Source organism: Lygodium microphyllum, chromosome 21, assembly GCF_053477565.2.
Source record: "Lygodium microphyllum isolate KBCC chromosome 21, Lygodium_microphyllum_v1.1.10, whole genome shotgun sequence".
In the NCBI taxonomy this organism is placed as follows: domain Eukaryota; kingdom Viridiplantae; phylum Streptophyta; class Polypodiopsida; order Schizaeales; family Lygodiaceae; genus Lygodium; species Lygodium microphyllum.
This window is the reverse complement of record NC_141155.1, coordinates 60,275,863-60,298,931: the sequence shown is the minus strand read 5'-3', so window position 1 is coordinate 60,298,931 and position 23,069 is coordinate 60,275,863.

The following is a 23,069-nucleotide window of genomic DNA, read 5'->3' as shown; positions in this document are numbered from 1 at the left end:
TTTCTTATCTTGAAATGATAAACATAAACACTACATAGAACGATTCTCCCATCTCTCCAATTAATAAGTGTAGTAGAATGGCAATCATTACAAATTAACACATCCTTGACAATATGTATGGCCCTCCCCTTGGGACTATTGATAAGGGCACATATAATGGCCAATTTCACACAATGCCTACATGATACATCTTTGTTTGCATTGTTTGAGATACCCCACTACACCCAATCCAAACCTAGTTAATACCCTTCTTGTGACATTTTAAGAGTGAGGCATTCCAATTTTGCATAGACATTTGCAATATGTGGGATTTTTTCTATCTTCAATAGACAACAAGTGAATGTTTCCACTTTCATCAATCCATCAACTATGTCCATGTTTTTTCCATAATTGCTTTTTCAATCTCAAAGCTTCAACTTTGTCTACATTCTATTGTCTGCTTGTGTTTGGACATATATTTCTCATGCAAACATAAGCTTGAGCATCCTTTTCATCCAATTGCATAAGACGTTGAAAGGCAAGCCTTTCAAGCTTTGTATTCATCCATTTTTGACAAGCACTCAACACAATATGCCACATCGTAAGATTTGCAAAAAATGTCATTTCCTTAACCAATGCAACTGCCTTGTCTAAGTGACTTGCCTCAATACAAAGATCAATTAGGCAACTGAAGTGCTCAAAGTCTAGGAAAATGTTATACTCTGAGATCATGATATCAAAGTAGATATGGCCTCTAACTAGTAGACATGCATGACCGCATGAATTCAACAAGATAATACAAGTGTCGGATCATGATAGGCTCGTCAAGAGTAGATATACATACAATAGAAAGCCATGCAAATTTGTCTAATGTCGAATGAGCTGGACACGCACTAATCTAGGTAGCTTTGATCCCTACTACTATTGGATATGCTTGGGTGCCTCCAGGAGTTTAACTATTGGATATGCTTGGGTAACTCCAAATTTTCACTCTAGACAATTATCACAACCAACCATCAAACATATGAATGAATGAGAGGGGGGGAGAGACATGGGGGACCACCATGGCTTTTATTTGTAACACTAATGCTACTACACCAATGTTGCCAGGAGTATCGTAGTGGGGAAAAAGCAGTCCTTGCAGACATGTGAAAAAGTTCATTCGTATATCCGGATGTGTGTGAAAGAGGGATGGCTCTTTCCCAAATTTGGAGCCTTCCACTCACTTTTAGAGTTGTTGGTTGTCTAGATGATTATGAACCCCCCCCCAAAGTTCTATTTCCCTCTTTTATGTTTCATCTTTCATTTTGTGCAATGGAAGCTATGGAGGATGATGATGATGATGAGTCATTTCATTGTTAAGAGTGAGATTTATGGTCCTCTTAAGTTGTGGGATCAATGGTGTAGCCATACACATAGATTTTGTGTGTCGTCTCCTCAGTTTTGTGCTTGTTTCTTACCATGGGAGGGCTACCTTCATTTTGATGTGTAGGTGGGGAAGAAGCTAATCTCAACAAGTACAACTTCAAGTAGATTTTGGTGACAAGAAATGTTGATGCAGCACTTTTGTGCATTTCAATGAACTGAACTTAGATTAATGTCCACATTTACAAAACAGAATGAAGATAGTGCACTCCGTTTAGGCATGGAAGTATAAATTGCATGTCTCATTATTAGGACATATCTTCTTCGGAATGAGTCATTATGGAAAGCGCTAATAATCCATAGGAAGTTGCAAGGCATGAAATAATTCCTAGGTTGCATAACTCTAGTAAATTGGTATAAATATCGTTTTTCAACCGCATATTTATTAGTAAAAGGCTTCATGTTTTAGCATGAATCTTGTTCGCAAATTTTAGCATGAATCTTGTTCGCAAATTATAGGGTGATTAATTAAAATTGGGCTATAACCTAACCTATGTTTGATCTTAAATTGAAAAGTTAGGGTTGAAAATCAATTTACGCGTAAACAATGAGTCATGTATTTATGGAAATGATAGGTAATCATATTCAAAAATTAAACAAGTTGGCTTAAACTTAAACACCTAAAAATCGAGAAGAGACTCGTTTAGGAAGAGTTAATTCAATTCCAAGAAACTAACTAGGAGTTAGTCACTCGTATTGCCAAGGCTGGAACTCCTATGCCCTAAAGACTTGCCCACATTCACAGAATGTAGGGACATTGGAATATACTTGAGAAGTGATCTAGGGTTTGTCCCTAAGAATCTTTCACTAAAAAAAAAAGAGAACTTGGAACCCTAGACAATGTCAGCCTAATGTAATCATGAACAGATTGTTTTGTGACTCCATTCGAAGGGTAAACAGTCCCAGAGCTTGATGCAATACTTGTGCGATAAGTAGTAGAGTCACACGAATCTTGTGAATTGATCACAAGAAAATGGCCAAATTCCTCGGAATGAGGTTGGCAGATTCTTACGCAAGTTATCTTGCAAGAGAATAAATAATCGTCCTAATATAGTATTTTTCTTGGGTAAAGATAATTGCTTGAAAGCAAGAGACCAACCAATAAATTGAAATAACATATGAACCTAAGGTATTGACCAACTCGAGTTAATAGGGTATGGAACTAACCCAGGATATAGGGGATCTTGGCAAGTCCGAAGTCATCCCGGATTGAGTGCTGGATGCATTCGGAAAGAAGGATTCACTCCTTAGCAGTTGGCCAACAATAACGACCAATGGAAATGTTTGTGCTTATTACAGATTTAACAGTATTGTTTTGCTTTGTTTGATCAAAGAATTAAAGGATAAATGGATATCTAATGCTTCAGGTTGAAGGCCTGAAGGGAGAGGCAGCTTCAGTTACCCTCGACTACTTGCCTCACCCTAACCAAGGGGGTTGTTTAACCGCACCGGGAAGGTGGACAGAACCCGCCGCGAGAGGTCTTTCTGTTAAGCGCTACTTGGAGCAGGAGGACGCTTGGGTGCCAGGGGGGCTCTGGCCGTAAATCCCTTGCCTTCCGGGCCCTGCACAAGAGGCTAACGTGACTCGGGATTGGATCTCGAGGTCCGCATACTAGTCTATGGGCAGAATCTTGGATTATAATTCGTGTGGATTGCTGGATAGCCTTCGGGCAGATTGTGGATAAGCTTATGGGCTGGACTTTATGTATTTCAAAGCTAAATATGATAACTTATTAAAAAGGAACTTGTTTGACATTGTTTTTCTATGTCAAGTGCTATGATTACGTGAAGGAACCAGTGCCTAACGGACTAATTAAGGAAGCTGATTGATACATGTCCAACTAAATGTGTTAGGTAATTAAATAACTAAAACAACTTGAGGAAAGTGCGGTGGATGTGGCCATAGGTCCGTCCTATGGATGGGTGGTCTCGGTTGGCTGGGAAAATTTCTCAAATCACGATGGATAGCCAGAAGATCATCAACGAACACGAACAACAAGAGCGTTGATCTAGAGTTATAACTGATCCCGATTTACATTATTTTAGGGGAACGGAATGGGACTATGCCTTATGGCAGAGAGACTGAGCTTCGCATCCCTCTCGTTTCCCATTCTCCTTGAACCAAGTGCAGCGTGAATCTGCTTTGAACCTGGCGTTTCTGCGTAAAGTAAGTCGCTCGGGTTCGACGCTAGTTGCCGTTAGGAAATGACCACTAGGGAAAACCCAAATTCAGGTCGATCCTAAGTGGGGAACGGCCGGAATACTTTCGCTACATGGCAGACGGGGAAAGTCCTAGATCGCAAACCCCGTAACATTCCATGGGAGTGCTGGGCGGAGCTTTCTAGATATCCTTTTCGATGGATTGCAAAGACATGTGCCTGGAACTTTTCTCAAATCACGATGGACAGAAAGATCATCAAAGAACACAAACAATAAGAGCGTTGACCTAGATTTATAACTAATCCCAATTTACGATGTTTTAGGGAAACGGAATGAGACTATGCCTTATGACAGAGAGGTTGAGCTTCGCATCCCTCTCCTTTCCCATTCTCCTTGAACCAAGTGCAGCGTGAATCCACTTCGGACTTGGCATTTCTGCGTAAAGTAGTTCGCTTGGGTTCGATGCTAGTTGCCATTAGGAAATGACCAATAGAGAAAACCCTAATTGAGGTTGGTTCTAAGTGGGAACGGCCAGAATACTTCAGCTACGTGGCAAACGCGGAAAGTCCTAGATCGCAAACCCCGTAACATTTCATGGGAGTGCCAGGCGAAGCTTTCTAAACATCCTTTCTGATGGATTGCTAAGACGTGTCCTGAAGATAATAGGTGGACATGTTACAGTTGTCGAACCCAAGAGAACTTCTTTACGCAGAAATGCCAGGTCCGAAGTGGATTCACGATGCACTTGGTTCAAGTAGAATGGGAAACAAGAGGGATGCAAAGCTCAACCTCTCTACCATAAGGCATAGTCCCATTCCGTTCCCCTAAAACAACGTAAATTGGGATCAGTTGTAACTCTAGGTCAACGCTCTTGTTGTTCATGTTCTTTGACGATCTTCTGGCTGTCTATCGTGATTTGAAAAAAGTTCGCGGCCAACCGGGTTCACCCACCTGTAGGACGGACCTATGGCCACATCCACCGCACTTTTCTCAGGTTGTTTTAGTTATTTAATTACCTAACATATTTAGTTGGACATGTATCAATCAGCTTCCTTCATTAACTTGTTAGCCACTGGTTCCTTCACGTAATCATATCACTTGACATAGAAAAGCAATGTCAAACAAATTCCTTTTTAACAGGTTATCACATTTATCTTTGAAATACATAAAGTCCAGTCCGTAGGCTTATCCACAATCCGTCCAAAGGCTATCCAGCAATCCACAGGGATTACTAAACCAAGATTCCGCCTATAGACTAGTATGTAGGCCTCGATATCCAATCCCGAGTCACGTTCGCCTCTTGTACAGGGCCCGGAAGGCGAGGGATTTACGGGGCTAGAGCCCCCCTAGCACCTAAGTGTCCTCCTGCTCCAAGTAGTGCTTAATGGAGAGATCTCTTGTGAGGGGTTTGGTCCACCTACCCGGTGCGGTTAACAACCCCCTTGGTTAGGGTCAGGCAGGCAGTCAAGGGTAACTGAAGCTACCTCTCCCTTCAAGCCTTCAACCTGAAGCATTAGATATCCATTTATCCTTTAATTCATTGATCAAACAAAGCAAAACAGTGCCCTTAAATCTGTAACAAGCACAATCATTTCCATTGATCATTATTGTTGGCCAACTGCTAAGGAGTGAATCCTTCTTTCCGAATGCATCCGACACTCGATCCGGGATTACTTGCGACTTGGCAAGATCCCCTAACGTGGGTTGGGGCCATACCCTATTAACCCTATTCGATCAATATCTTAAGTTCAAATGTTATTTCAATTTATCGATTGGTCTTTTGCTTCCAAGCAATTATCTTTTACCCAAGGAAAATACTATATTAGGATGATTATTCATCCTCTTGCAAGATAACTTGCGCAAAAATCTACCAATCTCATTTTGAGGAATTGGCCATTCCCTTGTGATCAAATCACAAGATCATGCGACTCTACCACTTGTTGCACAAGTGTCGCATCAACTATGGGACAATTTACCCATCGAATGGAGTCACGAAATAGTCTATTCCTGATGGCCTTAGGCCGACTTGTCAGTTCTAGGGTTTCGAGTTTCATCTTTTTAGCAAGAGATTCTTAGGAAAACCCTAGATCACTTCTCGTAAGAATGTCCTACTGTCCCTACATTCCGTGAATGTGGGCAAGTATTTAGGGTATAGGAGTTTCAGCCTTGACCATACGAGCAACTAGGTCACGTGTTAAATCCTAGTTAGTTTTTTTGAAATTGAATTAACTCTTCCTAAACGAGTCCCTTCACCGTTTTTAGGTGTTTAGGTTTAAGCCAACTTGTTTGATTCTTGAAGATAATTACGCTATCATTTTCATAAACACGTGACTCATTGTCTACGCGTAAGTTGATTTTCAACCCTAACTTTTCAGTTTAAGATCAAGTATAGGTTCGGTTATAGTGCACTAACTTAATTCCGTTTCGTAAATATGGATATTAATCTAAGTTCAGTTCATTGAAATGCACAAAAACTACTTGCTAAAAATTCATATCAATTTTTCTGCTCACTTTATTTTGTTCGTTTTATTGAAAATACTAATGACTGAACTTGTCCGTCGTAAGCTAATTCTTTTAAATTAACCAAAATATTTAAGACGGAAAATGCATCCTATCTCCAACAATTATCCTCGCACGATTGAATTATAACAATACCAAATAAAAATTAGGAAGGAAAACCTGGACATGTGGTGAGATGTCCACGTGGATGCTAGGAGAGATCCTCCTGCGGTTGCGCCTTGGGCTTTCTTAGGAGCCATCGCGAATGCAGTCTTCCATCTTGGATGCGACTTTGCGAACTTTCTTTTGAAATTCCACCGTCCTTTATGAGTTTTCTTTTCCTTCCTTTCGTAGTGAAGCACTTTATGATGCTTCCAAAAATCTGGGGAATGCATCGAAACCTATGCATCGAACAAGCAGGGATACTTCTGTGGAGGAGGGGAGAAACCCACGGAAAGGGTTAAAAACCCGGAAAGGGGGTGTTTTAAAAACCTCCGTGAGTAAGGCCCATTAAAGCCACGGAAAAGGGCTTAATGGCTTTTTAAGGACCCACAACAAAGGAAAAAAAAAGGTGTAAAAATCCTTACGAGGGCTTTTTTTTTTGAAAGAAGGTTTTATGGGGGGAATAAGAAAAATGATATAAAAGGGTTAAAGAAGGAATTCTTGCATAGGGAGGGGGAAAAAGGGCTTAAGGGCCACTTGAAATCCCTTCAATGCCAAATCAAGGGGGAAAGGGGGCTTATGGAGTCCCCCCTCCCCCCCCTTCGAAGCTTTGGAAGCTTCTAGAAAGAGGCACGTGGAGGAGGATGACTCCTTAGGGCATCGGGATGACAGCCAGGAGGCGGATCGAATCAGCGTGGCGTACGGCTTCAGGCGGTAGCGCAGAAATCCCCTCCTCACCCTCTCGGCAATCTGGCGGCGACTCCCTCTGGCTGCATGGCAGCCAACACTTGTCTCCTCCCTCACTTATCCACAGCCGAATCCTGGCTCTTCACTCTCTTCTCAAGCCCTATGGCAACGGCGACGTCTTCAATCTCTCCCTCCCTCACGATTTTTGCACCCCCAGTTGCCCTCCCAGCCTACACACCTTCAATTTATATAGGTGAGGGGAGGGGGATCCTCCCTCCCCTGCGTGGCATCACCCTTGAGCCTCCTCCCTTTCAAGCTCCAGTAAGGAGCTTAGTGTCCTTACTAAACCCTTTCTGTCGTGCTGGAGGAGGAAGGGAAATTTTTTTTGCCATTATCCCAATTCAGTTATCCAAACCAAATATTATTATCCCCATGACCCCTTCCCAAGAGGGGATTCGTGCGGCATATGCAGTTTCGTAGACCCGGTTTTTGTCAAAGGAGATAATGCTACACCACATCTAAGTTTGTACCGTCCGGGATCCAATGCCGGCATTATCTTTTGCCGAGAATTCACATGGCCTCAATATATATTTTCGGTAGAAATATTACATTCTCTCCCCTTTGGAGGAATCAAGATGTCCTCATCTCGAGACAAACTAGGGATATTGATGGTTGAGAGTGCTTTCATCTATCCAAGTGGCATCCTTTTCGGGATAATCTTTCCACTCGACGAGGCATTCTCTCAAGGTTTTGGATCTCAGTTGTCTTTCCCTAACATCTAAGATCCTGTCAGGCCTTAGTTCAAGGACTCCTTGACTAGGCATTACAACTTGTTAGTCATCAAGTACATGGTTAGGATTAGGTACATACTTCTTCAATAGGCTGATATGGAATACATTATGAACCTTTAGGTTCTCAGGGAGTTGTAGTTTATAAGCATTAGGTCCTAGGCACTTGAGGATCTTGTACGGTCCACAATACCTTGGACTTAGCTTATTGCAATCTCGTAAGGATAGGGAACTCTTCTTTGGGCGTATGTAAATGAAGACCATGTCTCCTTCTTCGAAGACTCTATCTTGATGCTTCAAATCTCCGTATGCCTTCTGTCTATCCTTGGCAGTTTGGATGTCATGTCGTATTGATTTTATTTGGTCATCCATCTCTTCCAACAGCTGCCTTGAAACTTCAACCCTCAAGGTTGGATCTGAGAAGTTTAGGGGGCTTCGACAGTCATGGCCATACAATGTTTGAAAAGGGGTCGTCTGAATGCTTTGTTGGTAAGAAGCATTGTAGGCAAATTCAACCAAAGGTAATGTAACGTCTCCACTAGTATTACTCAGGACACGTCTTAGCAGTCCATCGGAAAGGATGTCTAGAAAGCTCCGCCCTGCACTCCCATGGAATGTTACGGGGTTTGCGATCTAGGGCTTTCCGCGTCTACCACGTAGTGGAAGTATTCTGGCCGTTCCCACTCAGGATCGACCGGAATTAGGATTTTCCTGATTGGTCCTTTCCTAATAGCAACTAGCATCAGACCCAAGCGAACTACTTTACGAAGAAACGCCAAGTCCAAAGTGGATTCACGCTGCACTTGGTTCAAGGAGAATGGGAAACGAGAGGGATGCAAGCTCAACCTCTCTGCCATAAGGCATAGTCCCATTCCGTTCCCCTAAAACAGCGTAAATCGGTTAAGACATAACTCTAAGTCAATGCTTTCATTGTTCGAGTCTTTAGACATTCATCCCGCTGTTCTTCGAGATTTGAGAAAAGTTCCCGGCCAATCGGGACCACCCAACCGTAGGACGGACCCATGGCCCATCCTCCTCACTTTCCTCGGTTTGTTTTAGTTATGTAATTATCTAACACATTAAATTGGACATGTAACAATCAGCTTCTTTAATTAAACCGTTAAGCACTGGTTTCTTCACGTAATCTTATCACGTGACATAGAAAAACAATATCAAACAAGTTCTTTATTAACATATCATCATATTTATCTTTGAAATACAAGGAGTTTCGCCCGTAGGCTTGTCCATAATCCACCCGAAGGCTATCCAGTAATCCACAGGGATCACTATTCCAAGCTTTCACCCGTAGACTAGTATGCGGGCCTCGAGATCCAATCTCGAGTCACGTTAGCCTCTTGTGCAGGACTCGGAAGGTGAGGGATTTACAGCCAGAGCCCCCCCTAGCACCCAAGCGTCCTCCTGCTCCAAGTAGAGCTCAATGGAGAGACCTCTCGTGGCAGGTTCGGTCCACGTTCCTAGCACGGTCAACAACCCCCTCGGTTAGGGCCAGGCAGGTAGTTGGGGGTAACTAAAGCTGCCTCTCCCTTCAGGCCTTCAACCTGAAGTATAGATATTCATTTAATTTGTAATTCATAAATCAAACAGTGCTCTAAAATCTCTAGCAAGCATAAACATTTCCATTAACCGATCTTGTTGTTAAGGGAAGGTGAGTAAAAAGGGATATGAGGGGGGTGAAAGGGGGCTTAATTAGCCTCCCCTTAAGAAGCTTCTTCAAGAAAGCTTCCATACTCCACGTGGCAGGAGGGGGGCCTTTTAAGCCGCGTTGGCGACGGCAGCTTGTGACGGCATATGCGATGGCAGTCCCATCGAGCTTCCTCCTCGTCCTCAGCAAGCTCCATCCTCGTCCGCCTCTGGCAACCTCCCCTTTCTACTTCTTTTTTTTTCCTCCCTCACGACAGTTGGGCATTGGCATCTACCTCACGACGAGCAGGTGGCAGTATTTTCTTTGTCTTCTAACCCTCTCCCTCCAGGCCCCCCTTCTGGTTAAATAGGGGAGGGGAGGGAGATGATTCCTCCCCTTCGTGTCAATGTGCATGGTGGTATCCCCCTGCGAGCTCCATCGAGGAGCTTCAATGTCCATTCTATTCCTCCCCCTCCAGCACGACTGTTGGCTGGGGGGGAATAAGGAAAAAAAATTTGTGTTTATCGAAAAGAAATTTAATAAAATTTGCCTTATCATTATCCCCCTTTCCTATAAGGGGTAGTTCACACGAGAAAGGAGATTAAGAACTTTATATTCTCTCCCCCTTAGAGGAATCGAGATGTCCTCATCTCGAGATAAACTGGGGGTATTGATGGTTGAGAGTGCCTTCTTCTATCCAAATGGCATCCTCTTCAGGATAATCTTTCCACTGGACGAGGCATTCTCTCAAGGTTCTGGATCTTAATTGTCTCTCCCTAACATCTAAGATCCTATCAGGCCTTAGCTCAAGGACTCCTTGACTAGGCATTACAACTTGTTGGTCGTCATGTACATGGTTAGGGTTGGGTACATATTTTTTCAATAAGTTGATATGGAATACATTGTGAACCTTTAGGTTCTCAGGGAGTTGCAATCTATAAGCATTGGGTCCTAGTCATTTGAGGATTTTGTACGGCCCACAATATCTTGGACTTAGCTTCTTGCAATCTCCTAGGGATAGAGAACTCTTTTTAGGGCGTACGCGAATGAAGACCATGTCTCCTTCTTCGAAGACTCTTTCTTGATGCTTCAAATCCGCGTATGCCTTCTGTCTATCCTTGGCCGCTTGGATGTCCTGTCTTATTGACTTTATTTGATCATCCATTTCTTCCAATATTTGTCTTGAAGCTTCAACCCTTAAGGTTGGATCGGAAAAATTTAGGGGACTTCGACAGTCATGACCATACAATGCTTGGAAAGGGGTCATCTGAATGCTTTGCTGGTAAGAAGCATTGTAGGCAAATTCAACCAATGGCAAGTATTGAATCCACCTCTTCGGCTCTCGACAGCAGTATGCCCTAAGCATATCCTCGATGACTTGATTTACTCGCTCTGTTTGGCCATCCGTTTGGGGATGGTAGGCGGTGCTAAAACAGAGTTGAGCCCCAATAGCTTCAAAGATAGCTCTCCAAAAGTGTGATGTGAAGAGAGAATCTCGATCACTAATGATTCTTCTGGGTAAACCATGTAGTTTGAATATCTCTTTGATAAACAATCTTGCAATGTCGAAGGCTTTATAGTTTGTTTTTACTGGAATAAGGTGTGCAACCTTGGTAAGCATGTCAACCACAACCATGATGGAGTTGTATCCTCCTTGGACTTGGGCTAAGCCTACAACAAAATCCATACTGATGAATTCCCATTTCATTTGGGGGATGTCAAGCGGTTGCAGTTTCCCTGGCGTCATGACATGTTCGGCTTTGATACGTTGGCAAGACAAACACTCAGTGACACATTTGAGAACATCACCTTTGAGCCTCTCCCAATGATAGCTCTTTCTAATTGCATTAAGAGTCTTAGCATAGCCAAGATGTCCTGCGAAAGGGGAATCATGAGCTCCCCACATTATCTTTTGCTTAAGTGACTGGCTTGCTGGTATACACAGCCTTGTTCTGTAGTAGACAAGTCCATTATCAATGCAAAATTCATGATACTTAGCTTGCAACTTTTGATTCTGATCCTTGATAGAGATATCCTTTAGCATTGATTGGTAGGCCAAATCATGGCATGCTTCTTCTCTAGCTAACTCAAGTATAGGGTTGTTTGGCATAGATACCTTTGTAGCTAGAGATCTGGCCGTTGATGGATTCTGCAAGATTAGGGAATTTAGGAATGCCTTGCGACTAAGTGCATCGGAAACTACATTCTCTTTCCCTGGTCGGTACTTGATTTCAAAATCATATTCCTCCAACACTTCAATTCATCGACGTTGCCTTATGTTGAGCTCGTTTGGGTAAAGATCCATTTGAGACTCTTATGGTCGGTTACTAGAGTAAACTTGTTACCCAACAGGTAGTGTCTCCAAAGCTTTAGAGCATGGATGATAGCTAGTAATTCCAGATCATGCGTAGCATAATTCTTTTCATGGTTCTTCAGTTTCCTTGAAGAGTATGCTACTGGATGACCTTCTTGCATAAGTACACACCCCAAGGCAAGAATGCTAGCATCAGTTACTACCTCGAACTCCTTATTGAGGTCTAGAAGTTTTAGAATAGGTGCTGATACCAAACTTTGCTTCAATCTGTCGTCGAAGTTATTTTGTTCGGGAGTTGACCATGTAATGAAAGTCTGCTTCTTTAGTAAATCCGTCAGAGGTGCTGCAATCAAAGCATAGTTTTTTATGAAGACCCTATACCATCCTGTCAATCAAAGAAAGCTGCGTATTTCTTTAACAGATACTGGTGTTGGCCATTCAAGCACATCTTTGACCTTGGCGGGGTCCACTGATATTCCTTCTGATGATACTATGAATCCCAGATATTCAATCTGACGCTTGAAGAATGCACACTTCTTCATTTTAGCATACATCTGATGGACGCATAGATTCGAGACGGGTTTTACCTGCTGTGTCATGTCCATCTGTGGCACATACTTTAAAAGTGAGACAAATTTAGAGTAGTATACGTCAAGAGTGAGTCCCAGCTGTTTTAGCTCATAGAACTCATTCATTTTCTGCGTGCGATATGCAGGTGGTAAGTATCTTCCCTGCATGGCTTTCTTCAGCTTCTCCCAGGTAACGGATCCCTCTGCGATCCCTTGATCCCTGCACCATTGCTTCCACCAAAGTCTAGCTTCGCCGATGAGCTTTAACTTGGTGAGCATAGCCTGATTGGCAGGTGCAGTACCGGCTACTTCAAAGTAATCCTCCATGGACTCAATCCAAATTTCAGCATCAGCTTGGACGAATCTGCCTCTCCCGTCAAACTCGGGTGGCTTGATCTGCTTGAGAAGGAACTTCTTCTCTTGGATCACAGCAGTACTTGATGTAGGAGGCGAATTAGGAACCTATACCTAGGGTTATGCCTCAATAAAGGTTTTCTTTATTATACGATAATCGACGTTACACTACAAGATATATACCTTATAGCGACGTTTAAAGCGACGAAAATACAAACAACAAAATTTGCCCCCGTCGTCGCAAAAAGCGTCGTTATTGATGACGCCATAGAATCGTCGCTATATGCGTCGCTATATACGTCGCTATATGCGTCGCAAATGCGACGCTATATGCGTTGCAAATGCGACGCATATAGCGACGTATATAGTGACGGTTACAGACAATTTGCGATGCTTATAGTGATGACAATAGCGACGCGTGCAGTAAATTTGCGACGCAAATAGCGACGGTAACAGAGAAAAAAAAAATTTGTGGCAGGGCAGCAAGCTGCCCTGCCACATATAGCACTGTGTGCTGTATGAGAGCCATACAAAATAGTTTCTGCACTGCTGCATACAAAGCGTTTGCAAACAAAAAGAATGTATACTGAAATCATAAAACTGATAGATGAAATAAATACATGATATCGCATAAAATGCGATTGGTACAATCATAAAACAATATCACTAATACATAGAAAATGTCTACATAGATCGGGCGACTAAAAACTAAAGGTATGTGAGCTCTAAGGATCCAAGGGCGAGCTACAAATCCTCGTCCCCTGAAAGCTCTTCCCGCTGCAAAGGAGCATCAAACGGATTCTGCAGAAAAAGAAACAACATATCAATCCACCATACAATAATGCATTCAAATATCTCATGGTAACTACGGACAAGAAAGATGAGTGACTTACTGGGCCGCCGCGTCTATACAATCGGTCGATCAATGATCTGAGACCGTGCCTCTCTGCATATCGAGTCTCAAGGCCTTGCGGATCGCGATTTGTAATGGAGTGCTGCAAAGAAAACAAAATGCTAACTATTAGAAACATGATTGTCAGTACAAAGAATATCTCAAAAAAACAAATAAGCAAAACAAAAGAGAAACTTACAAAGTCCTCCAAATATGTCCTGTGGCCGCCACTCCCAAGATGATGTACCGATCCGGCCTCGATTCGTGCCCTCGCCGCCTCCCGCTGCTGACTCCAACGTCCTGGCGAATTTGTAGCCTCCTCCCTCAGTCGGTGCCAGTCGTCTGCATCTAACCACTCGTGCTTTGGAGCCCCACTCTTGATTGTCTTGCGTGCGTCGGATCGTCTATGTGACATGTATGCACGCATGCAATCCATCATCCAGCCCGTAGAGAATCTATCCACTGCGGCTGGCACCGAGAACTCCTCGTGCAAGGATGCTACTATGTACTCCTTGCTCCCCTCCGGTATGTTCCTCCAATGATCCAGGACATTGTGCCGAAAAACTTGTTGGCACAACTCCCTCATGCGAGCCATCACCCTCCTCCCCTCATCATTCATGATGATGGCTCCTGACCTGCCATCCACTAGGTATCCATAATCCCTAGGAGTGTGCCTTGTATGGGCCCTCTCCCATCTCCGTCCACGCTCCTGGGCATATCCAGGAGACCCCTATACATCCGGTGTACCGACAGGGGTACCCTCTCCCGGAGTGCCACTCAAAGGGGTGCCACCAAAGGGGGTGCTACCAAAAGGAGTGCCACCAAAAGGCGTGCCATCTGCCGACGGCTGCACAAAAGCCTGAGTAACTGGAGTGGACGTCCCCACAGGTGTGACAAATCCTGGAGATGATCGAGCTCCAGCTGAACGACGAGACGGAGACACCGCGTCCGTGTCTCCACAGCAGCACCCCCTGATCCTCCTGTAGTCACAGTCCCTCCCTCTGGCCCAAGTCGCGAGCGTCGAGATCGTCTGCTCGAAGCTGAAGCATCTGATTGTGCTGAAGCTGATCTAGCAGAGCGCCCTGACGAAGAACGAGACAGCTCCTGATCTGCCATCTCTCTGAATCTCGCGAGCTGATCTGGAGACATGCGTGCCATCATCTCCTGAAACTCCTCATCGCTCATCCCTCGACTCATCCTGAAAATGTCGATACCTGCACAGATAAAAAATGATGTTAGAATAATCAATTTAAACTATACAAAGCACATTAATATAAATCATTTTTGAAAAATACCTCTTAAAATACATATCTTATCTACCTTTATGGAAGATCTAAACAACGAATTGAGTAATACAATTCTCCAAGAATGAAGTATTCTATGGTCCCATGTTAATCTCCTGACACAACTCTGCATACACTGGAAGGTCGATAGACATGTCACCACAAAAGAACGAGTCTGTCTCGTTCTCAAAAAATTCTACGACTTCTGTATTTCCATCATTGTTAGCCGATGCGGGCTCCAAGCTTGCGGTGGCCTCCACCCCTTGTAATTTCGATCCCTCTATTTGCATATTTTCTTCATCTATGCCTGGAACATCGCTTTAATCGTATACTCTCGCACCTCGAGGAGTTGAAGGTATAGCATACCACCATCGAGGTTGTCGGGGATTTAGATAGAAGATTACCTGTTCACAAACACTTACAAAGCGGCTTCAAACCATTGTGACATAAACCATGTCGTATTACAATTAGCAAGCAAATGACTAGTTGTACCTGTTCACAATGGGCCGGCAACACAAAGGTGTCGCGCAAATCCATCCATTTTTTTTCGAAATCTATTTCGAGAAATCCAAATGGACCTCGTCGAACTGTTGCGCCAGCTCCTCCAAGTACCACTTTGAACCACTGCACATCGAATATTATCATGGAGAAGCTATGGTAATCCACCGTAATAATACTTTGCAAGTTCCCAAAATACTCCATCTCATCCACAACCGTGTTCGGATCCGTTGCTCGTCGCCGGCTCTCTTGCTCAAACCTTGCCATGACACCACAGTCCATTGTGGAGCGCATTTGGTCAATACGCTCCACCCGAAAATGCCGTCCGCGCGACCATGCTACACTATATATTTTGTACTACACATTGAAACACTCAAATTAGATGTAGCAAGCAAATTTAGATACGACACATTCTAAACCCCTCATTACATTTGGACTACATCCCCTCGAGAACTCCCACTCCTCCATTGAGACCTCTGTCCCTTCGCTGGATGCTGCGGTCAAGGCTCCATGCAACCATCGTGTTGACATAAACCGCGGCATCTCCTCCATGCCTTCGGGATATCGAATCAGTCGGTGACGCATACTGCGTCGAAATTCAGCTTGCGCTTCCTCTCGATCTTGCCTTGCAATCTGGTACTTGGCGAGCCACGTCTCCATGGAGGCATGGTGCAACATACAAAAGCGATTCACCTTCTCTTCCATTGAGGCATCCATTCTTTTTTCTACCCCATTTCCAACCACCACATCTCCAGTCAGCCTGTCATCGTCCTTCAGCGTCCATAGCATTTCATTGTCTCGTTCCACCGTTGGTAGCCATTGTCGGGAAGGTTGTCTGTCTCCTCTGGCATTGACGGTATAGATGGGCCTTGCGAGTGGTCGATTGGCTCCTGCAATCCATCCATCGCACGTCCACGAACTCTTCTAATTGGCCGCAAAGGGTGCACTCCCCCTTGGGTCGAGACATCACCCCCCTGGATACAAAATTTGCCAACAAGACCCAATCTTATTGTGTATGGTTTTCAATTAGCTTGAGAGTACAATGCATGAAAAATGCTAACTTCAAATTACCGTTTGCTGAAAATTTGCAATTGCCTGATCAATGATCTCAGATTGAAACTCGCCAAATCGTCGTACGTGTTCTATAGACAATCGGCGTTTTCGTCTAATTGCCAACTTGCATTGAGAGCAAGGACATGGGACACGCTGATTAAGATACGACTCGCGGTCTTGAACAATAAGACCTTCTTCGTTTGCCATCTTATCTACATTACAGCAAACGAGGCTTAAATGGATAGCTTTATGAAGATGTACGTCAAGTTGCAAGTTGACCATAAACCTTGCATTGTATATAGTAGTCGAGAGATTTTCCGATGTTATATCTTAGCCTTGTATCATGCTCAACTATTTGTTTGTCCCGATAGATAATTTTTTGTTATATCTCGGCTTTGAGTATAAGTAATCCATTTTAAAATTAATGCGCGCCATCTATGAAATTTTATAACTATAATAATAAAATTTATTTCAATCAATTCTACTCATAGTCATAAGACCTGAGAGAAATTATCATATACTCAATTTAAGGGTTTCTTCTTCTATAACAATAATTTTGGGTTCATTTTGATGAAGTACGTGGCTGTATGCAAAGCACATTGCATACCATTATCAATACGTATATTATCTTAAATTTCCTTCCCCTCCCTCTCCCTCTCTTTCTCTCCCTCTCCCTCTCTTCCTCTCTTTCTCTCACCCTCTCCCTCTCCCTCTCGTTCTCTTTCTCTCCCTCTCTCATTTCCTCCCTCCCCCTCCCTCTCCCTCTCCCTCCCTCTTTCTCCCTCTCCCTCTCCCTCTCCCTCCCTCCCTCTCCCTCCCCCTCCCTCTTTCTCTCCCTCTCTCATTTCCTTCCCCTCCCCCTCCCTCTCCCTCTCCCTCTCTCTCTCCCTCTCCCTCTCCCTCTCTTTCTCTTTTTCTCCCTCTCCCTCTCTATCTCTCTTTCTCTCTCATTTCCTAAACAAGCAAAAAATAAAGTGATTTAAACATCCTCCAAGCAAAAGGGAGAGGGAGAGATACAATGCACTCTCCCTCTCTTTCTCTTTCTATCCCTCTCTCATTTCCTTCCCCTTCCTCTCCCTCTCACTCTCTTTTTCTCTCATTTCCTCTCCTAAACAAGCAAAAAATAAAGTGATTCAAACGTTAAACAAGCAAAAGGGAGAGGGAGGGAGAGAGAGAATGCACTCTCCCTCCTTCTCCCTCTCTTTCTCTTTCTCTCCCTCTCCTATTTCCTCCCCCTCCCTCTCCCTCTCCCGCTATTTCTCTTTCTCTTTCTTTCTATTTCTCTTTCTTTCCCTCTCCCTCTCCCTCTCCCTCTCTTTCTCTCTTACTCTCTCGTTTCCTCTCCTAAACAAGCAAAAAAGAAAGTAATTTAAACATTAAACAAGCAAAAGGGAGAGAGAGAGAGAGAATGCACTCTCCCTCTCTTTCTCTCCCTCTCTCTCCCTCTCCCTCTCCTTCTCTTTCATTTCCTCTCCTAAACAAACAAAAGAGAACGATTTAAACCTTCAACAAGTAAAAGAAAGAGAGAGGGAGACTCACCAATGAGATATGGCGAGCGTGGGTGGCTTCTCTTTGCAATGAGGGCTCCTCCTCTCCTTCGCGAACAACGGCGGTGGCGGTGGCGGCGGCGGCGGCAACAAGTCTCTTCCTCTTCTTCTCTCACAAAGCCTTGGCTCTCTCCCTCGCTCTCTCCCTCGCTCTCGCTCTCAAAAGGCGAAGAAAAGAAAATGAAAACGGCGCTCTGGTTTCGGCCGCACTTTTTTCCCTGCGGCGTCGCTATTTGCGTCGCAAATGCAACGCAAATAGCGACGCCAGTTGCGACGCCAATAGCGACGCCTATAGCGACGCCGATATCCGCCGTCGCTAATCGGCGTCGCTATTGCCCCATTCCCTTGTAGTGTTCGCTTATATTACATCTTTAATTCAGCTATCTCGTAAACAATGTAGCTACTTAACTTTTTATCAACTCTTATGCACAGCCAGACATTGAAAAAAAGAAGTATTTATTTCTATTTACATAGGCATAGCCCTTTTGAATACAACGTTTCATGTGATGATAAGCCAATTGTTACATTTAGTTTGGGGAGAACAACGTTGTATTGCATTTATCTATAGGAACTGTGTAATAGTAAGGTTTTGGGTCATGGATCTTCAGGAATCGATAAGTCATTGGAAGTTCAAGATATCCTTTCCGTTGGAATCCATACTTCTCATGGCGGCCCAACACTTTAATCCTGTCGGCGGGGATTACAGGAGTTACTTCCTCATATACATATGAGTTCATCTCAACCCTCCGACCTTGAATATGTAAAGTCGAATTTACGTGAGCTTCCACAAAAACGAACAACTTCACGACTTTCAGGTCTTCCAACCACTTGATCCTCTTTAGGTTGGTCTGTAGGTAAGCAAACCGGTGGGCAGCTATATAGTAGATTCCTGAAGCACCTGTCTATCTTCGGTCCATGTACAAAGGTGATGGATTATAGATCTGCTCTAGGATGTTCATCATCCCAATCCTTTGTCTATAAAGTGGAGAATGCATTGCAGTCATAAACATGACCCGAAATACCAAAAACTTGTTCCACGCATCGTAATTCTGCAAGACAGTATTGAAGGTAAGGAAATGTTTGGACAACAATAAATTCTTCACTTCATTTCATTGAGATCTCATAAAAACAATTCCGTTGTTGGTCGGCTCTGATACCAACTGTAACGTGTCCACTAGTATCATCCAGGACACGTCTTCGCAGTCCATCGGAAAGAATGTCTAGAAAGCTCCGTCCGGCACTCCCATGGAATGTTATGGGATTTGCGATCTAGGGCTTTTCGCGTCTGCCACCTAGCGGAAGTATTCTGGCCATTCCCACTCAGGATCGACCGGAATTAGGGTTTTCCTGATTGGTACTTTCCTAACAGCAACTAGCGTTGGACCCAAGCGAACTACTTTACGCAGAAATGCCAAGTCCAAAGCGGATTCACGCTGCACTTCATTCAAGGAGAATGGGAAACGAGAGGAATGCAAGCTCAACCTCTCTGCCATTAGGCATAGTCCCATTCCGTTTCCCTAAAATAGTGTAAATCGGTTAAGACATAACTCTAGGTCAATGCTTTCATTGTTCGAGTCTTTAGACAATCATCCCGCTGTTCTTTGAGATTTGAGAAAAGTTCCCGGCCAACCGGGACCACCCAACCGTAGGACGGACCCATGGCCCATCCTCCACACTTTCCTCGGTTTGTTTTAGTTATGTAATTATCTAACACATTAAATTAGACATGTAACAATCAGATTCTTTAATTAAACCGTTGAGCACTGGTTCCTTCACGTAATCTTATCACGTGACATAGAAAAACAATATCAAACAAGTTCTGTATTAACATATCATCATATTTATCTTTGAAATACAAGGATTTCCGCCCGTAGGCTTGTCCATAATCTGCCCGAAGGCTATCCAGTAATCCACAGGGATCACTATTCCAAGCTTCCGTCCATAGACTAGTATGCGGGCCTCGAGATCCAATCCCAAGTCACGTTAGCCTCTTGTGCGGGACCCGGAAGGCGAGGGATTTACGGCCAGAGCCCCCCTGGCACCCAAGCGTCCTCTTGCTCCAAGTAGAGCTCAACGGAGAGACCTCTCGCGGTGGGTTCGGTCCACGTTCCCGGCGCGGTCAACAACCCCCTTGGTTAGGGTCAGGCAGGCAGTCGAGGGTAGCTGAAGCTGCCTCTCCCTTTAGGCCTTAAAAAAGGAAGTATAGATATTCATTTAATTTGTAATTCATTAATCAAACAGTGCTCTAAAATCTCTAGCAAGCACAAACATTTCCATTAACCGATCTTGTTGTTGGCAAACTGCTAAGGAATGATTATTTCCTTTCGAATGCATCAGCACTCGATCCAGGGTGTCTTGCAACTTGGCAAGATCCTTTATATTCTAGGTTAGGGCATACCCTATTAACCCAACTTGGTCAATCCTAAAGTTCATTGGATACTTTAGTTTTCGGTTTTTAACCTTCCTTACTTAGAAGTACATCAAAGAATACATCCTTTTTGCAAAATAACTTGTGTAAGGATCCGCCATCCTTGTTGAGGGTATCTAACCTTTCTTCTTGTGAATCAATCACAAGACCATATGACTTCGTATTTGCTGTGCAAGTCCTGCATCGTAATATGCGATGAAACAATCCGTTTCAGTTTCTTTAAGCTAACGTTTGTCAGACCTAGGGTCTCCTTTTATTATTTTCTTTAAGAATCTCAGGGATAAACCCTAGTTCTTTTACGTTTACGATTTATTGACCATACAATCAAGGAAGGTGGGCAAGTATTTAAGGTATAAACGTTTCTTGGATTTTTAAATCATTCCCGATGCATATTTCGCAGCATAGGTATTTCTAAGTTTATATTAATTCGGTTAACTTTTAGTAGGTAATATCGAGATCACCTCGTCACGATTTGTTATCTATGTGACAGTTGATTTTTCAGTCCTAAACTTTATTGCTTTGAGGTTAGGTAAATTCAATTAATCTTCCTTTTTCCTTGCGAACAAAACTCATGCCAAATAAACAATCTTTTCCTTGCTAAGATATACAGTTAGCAATGATAACTTCCTAGAGTTTAAGTAATGTAAGAAACCTTTCATGAATTTTATCTTCTATGATGATTCGTTGTAAAAAGAATAGGGGTTAATGGTGCAAGATGCAGATTTATACCTTCTAGACTTAACCAAAGTATACTACTTTAGTGGGTAAATAATCTTGCTCGTAATTCGTTTCAATGCATAATGCTTTTTGAAGGAAAACTATGTTTATACTTTATAATTAAACTAAATTCCTTCGTCGTAAATAACTAGGACAAAATATATCTTATCCTTAACAATTCATCTTGTACGATTAAACCGATATAAATTCAAGAAGGAAAAACTTGGTTTTGGGGTGAGATATCCACATGGATACCGGGAGATGACCCTCCCGCAACTACTCCTTGGACTTTCTTAGGCGGCATCGCAGTTGTAGTCCTTCGAACGTGGAAGCAGCTTTACGCTCGTTTTCGGAATTCCACCGTTGCTTCAATACTCTTCTTCTCTCTTTCAAGGCAAGGAATACTCGGTGATATATTTGAGAATGTCACTTTTAAGCCTCTCCCAATGGTAACTCTTCCTGACTATATTGAGAGTCTTGGCATAGCCAAGATGTCTTGAGAAAGGGAAATCATGAGCTTCCCACAATATCTTCTGCTTAAGTGACTGGCTTGTCGGTATGCATAGCCTCGTTCTATAGTAGACAAGTCCACTATGGACAGAGAATTCATGATACTTAGCCTGCAACTTTTGATCCTGATCCTTGATAGAGATCTCCCTTAGCATCTTTTGATAGGCTGGATCATGGCATGCTTCCTCTCCAGCTAACTCAAGTATTGGATTGTTTGGCATAGATACCTTTGTAGATAGAGATCTAGCTGTTGATGGATTTTGCAAGATTAGAGAATTAAGGAATGCCTTGCGACTGAGTGCATCGGAAACTACATTCTCTTTTCCAAGTCGGTACTTGATTTCAAAGTCATACTTCTCCAGCACTTCAATCCATCGACGTTGCCTCATGTTGAGTTCGTTCTGGGTAAAGATCCACTTGAGACTCTTATGGTCAATTTTAGAGTAAACTTGTTACCCAACAGGTAGTGTCTCCAAATCTTTAGAGCATGGATGACAGCTAACAATTCCAGATCATGCGTATCATAATTCTTCTCATGACTCTTCAATTTCCTTGAAGAGTATGCTACAGGATGGATTTCTTGCATGAGCACACATCCTAAGGCAAGTGCGCTAGCATCAGTTACTATCTTGAACTCCTTACTGAGGTCTGGAAGCTTTAGGATAGGTGCTGATACCAAACTTTGCTTCAATCTGTCGAAGCTAGTTTGTTCGGGAGTTGACCATGCAATGGATGTTTGCTTCTTTAGTAAGTCCGTTAGAGGGGCTGCAATCAAAGCATAGTTTTTTATGAAGACCCTATACCATCCTGTCAATCCAAGAAAGCTGTGTATTTCTTTGACAGATGTTGGTATTGGCCATTCTAGCACATCTCTGACCTTGGCTAGGTCCACTGAGATTCCTTCCATTGATACTATGAATCCGAGATATTCAATCTGACGTTTAAACAATGCACATTTCTTCATCTTAGCATATAGCTTATGTGACCTCATCATCTCAAGGACAATCCGAGGTTGGGATTCATGATCTTCTTCCTGTTTAGAATAGACTAAAGTGTCATCGCAGAAGATGAGCATGAAGTCATCAAGATATGGCCTAAAAATATCCTGCATTAACCTGTTGAAGGTGACAAGTGCATTTGTAAGCCCGAATGACATAACTAGGAACTCAAAGTGCCCATATCTTGTGTTGAAGACCATCTTTGGGATATCTTCTTCCTTGATCCTTATATGATAGTATCCTGACCTGAGATCAATCTTGGAGATCAATCTTGTGTTGAAGGTCGTCTTTGGAATATCTTCTTCCTTGATCCTTATTTGATAGTAACCAGACCTGAGATCAATCTTGGAGAAGATATTTGCATCTTGAAGATGATCAAGAAGCTCATCTATTCTAGGAATAGGGTACTTGTTCTTGACAATTGATTGATTCAACCCTCTGTAATCAATACATAGTCGAAGTGTTCCATCTTTCTTTTTCTGGAACAGTACTGGAGCTCCCCATGGTGAACTGCTAGGACGGATGTAGCCCTGATCTAGCAGTTACTTGAGCTGTTCCTTCAGC